This window comes from Humulus lupulus, chromosome X (genome assembly GCF_963169125.1).
Source record: "Humulus lupulus chromosome X, drHumLupu1.1, whole genome shotgun sequence".
Classification (NCBI taxonomy): Eukaryota; Viridiplantae; Streptophyta; class Magnoliopsida; order Rosales; family Cannabaceae; genus Humulus; species Humulus lupulus.
Window position 1 is genome coordinate 178,738,062 of NC_084802.1, and position 3,227 is coordinate 178,741,288.

Genomic DNA, 3,227 nt, shown 5'->3' on the forward strand with positions numbered 1-3,227 from the left:
GCATAACTGTCGATGGGCTTATTCCTCTTATATCAGCAAGAGTCCATCCTATAGCAGTTTTATGAGCCCTTAATACCCTCAACGACTTCTCCTCCTCTACTTTCGAATGAGATGAGGAAACTATGATTGGAAGAGTCTCTTTCTCCCCAAGATAAGCATAGTGTAGATGTTTCGGCAAAGCCTTCAATTCTAACACAGGTGGCTTCAAAATTTATGGTAATGGTCTTTCCAGTCCCTCGCCCAATTCTTCAAACTTTTTATGCTTCCACGGCCCATATGATTGTATCCACTTCAAATAACTCAATGCCTCTTCACTATCCTCACCACCTACGTCATCAACTGTAAGACTAATTTCAAGAGGATCTTCAATTAACTTTCTTCTCCCTACTACCTCTTCTACCACATCCACTGAGAAACAATTATCACTTGCTTTAGGAAAAGTCATAGCCTTGATCACATTAAATACTACTTCTTCCCCTTGTACTCTTTGCCTTAACTCTCCCTTTCGCACATCTATCAATTCTTGCCCAGTTGCTAAAAATGGCCTCCCCAAAATAATAGGAACATTCTCATCCTCCTCCATGTCAAGAACTATAAAATCAGCTGGAAATATAAACTTATCCACCTTCACCAACACATCTTCTATAACACCACGTGGATACTTCATAGATATATCAGCCAGCTGCAATGTTACTGTGGTTGGCCTAGCTTTACCCAAACCAAGGCTACTAAATACAGACAATGGCATCAAATTAATACTTTCCCCTAAATCACAAAGTGCATGCTTACATTCAAACTCCCCAATCGTGCATGGAATAGTAAAACTACCAGGATCTCTTAACTTTTTAGGAAGTTTCCTTTGCAATATAGCACTACAGTCTTCTGTCAACACTACTATTTCATAATCACCCATCTTTCTCTTACGGAATCTCCTTCATGAACTTCACATAGCTGGGCATCTGTTCTAATGCTTCTGCGAATGGTATATTAATATGTAGCTTCTTGAACACCTCTAAGTAATAGCTTGGCTCTTCATACTGTGGTCTACTCCTCAAAATAATGGCTTGACACTATTCTTTAGGATTAACTTCTATAGTGCTAGGCAAATTTCCTTGAGATCTATTAGACATTAAAGTAGCCAACTACCCTATTTGAGTCTCCAAACTCCTTATGGATGCCCTGGTTTCAGTCATAAATTGGTTAAGTGCATTAGGTTGGGGTTCAACTGGTTTCATTGGCATTTGGTGTGGTGGTCTATTTTGTGGTTGATAATATCCAGGTGGAGGTTGTTGGTATGCATGTTGCTGTTGATATGGTGGTTTATTTTGGGGAGGTTGATATTGTGGTTGAGATGGAGGGTAAGGTTGTTGAGTGTTTTGATTATTAGACCATGAAAAATTAGGATGGTTCTTCCAACCTGGGTTGTAGGTCATGGAATTGGGATTATTAGGTTGTCTCGGGTAATTCCCTATAGCTTGAACTTCTTCCATAGGCATGTTATTCATATCTAGAGCAGGGCATTGGTTGGGTGGATGGGTTGTACCACACAATTCACATAGGTTTTGAACTTGCATAGCTTGAGATGGGAGTGTAGTCTTTTGTAGTTACTTTGTCAAGGCTGCTACTTGAGCTGTAAGCATTGATATAGCATCCAATTCCATCATTCCAGCCACCTTCTTTGGTTGTCCCCTTTCAGTTGGCCATTGATAATTATTCATTGCCATCTCTTCTAATAGCTCATACACCTCATTAGCACTCTTACTCATAAAAACACCTCCCGCCGCAGCATTTATAATTGTTCTAGTTGTTCCATTCAACCCACTGTAAAAATTATGCACCAACATCCACTTTTCCATACCATGATGTGGACACTTCCTTAAAAACTCCTTAAATCGCTCCCAAGAATCATATAGTGACCCCCCTTCCATCTGATAAAAATTATTGATCTCTCCCCTTAGTTTTGCAGCCTTCACTGGAGGAAAGAACTTGGCAAGGAACTTCTGAGCTAACTCCTCCCATGTAGTGATAGAATTCGCCTGTAAGGATATCAACCAACTCTTCGCCATACCCCTCAGTGAAAATTGGAATAGCCTCAATCTTATCGCATCATTGCTCACCCCATTCGTCTTGAACGTAGCACATAACTCCAGAAAATTAGCTGTGTAAATTGGGATCCTCCGTTGGCATACCTCCAAACTAAACAGTTGATTGGACCATTTGAAGAATTGCTAGTTTAATCTCAAAATTATTTGCAGCAATGGTTGGAGGTCTGATGCATGAATGCACTCCTGTAACAATAGGAAGTACATAATGTAACGACCCAAATTAGCTAATAAGGCTTAAGGGCCTTGATTAGCGTGCCAGGAGGGCATGATGGGATTTATGTGTGACTTTGATGAGTTAAATGCATGATTATGATTTAAAGCATGTTATATGACTATTTGTTTATCTGAGATGCATGACTATGTATATTAGTATGCATGTAGGCCCGGATCGTGTTAGAGGGCATAATTGTAATTTTGGCCATGTTGGGCATAACTGTATTGATATGTGATGATTGTTGAGACCACATTGTGATGTGGGTGTATCTGTGATTTGTGACTCGAGGCGATCCCAGTGAGCAGGCTAGCGGAAAGTCATGACGAGAATTTATACCCGGCTCGGGGCGAGCCTGGGGGTATGAACAGGAGTTCAGTGAATAGATTGAGATTTATTTTGATGATGGGGGATACTTATTTGGAGTTTATCAGGTGTTCGAAGGTAGCGGGAAAATATTAGAGACACTTGAGGATTAGCGGGAATTGGGTAAAATGACTAAAATGGCCCTATTTGGACAAAAGGATTTAGAATTAGTAGGAAGGGCATTTTGGTCATTTGGCTTTTAGAGATTGATTTATGAGGCTTTACACTTAGTGGGATTTATAGAGAGTGTTGGCTGTGGAGAAAAAGGAAAGGAAGAAAAGAGGGAAAACAGAGGGGTTTTCACAAGGGTTGGTTTGTGCATTTTTGCACCATTCTGCTCCATATTTCTTGGAGCAAAGCTTAGTGGAGAGCAATGGTAGGCTGTGCATCAAGGATCTTGGGTTAGACTTGAAGATTTGGAAAGAACACATCAACTTTTGAGGTAAGTTTTAGAGATTTCAGTTTGAAGGGTTTTTGATGGTTTGAGCTGTGTTTTGAGCTGAGTTGATGGGAATTTTAGGGAAATTCTGGGCAAGCTTTGATGA

At 40.3% G+C, this 3,227-nt stretch overlaps 1 non-coding gene across 1 annotated transcript; it reads left to right on the top strand.

The window, feature by feature from the left end:
* Positions 1-1,854: 1,854 nt before the first annotated feature.
* LOC133807689 (small nucleolar RNA R71) lies at positions 1,855-1,961 on the top strand. Its single transcript, XR_009879589.1, has one exon. It is a non-coding gene; the product is annotated as a small nucleolar RNA R71 (small nucleolar RNA).
* Positions 1,962-3,227: the final 1,266 nt, after the last annotated feature.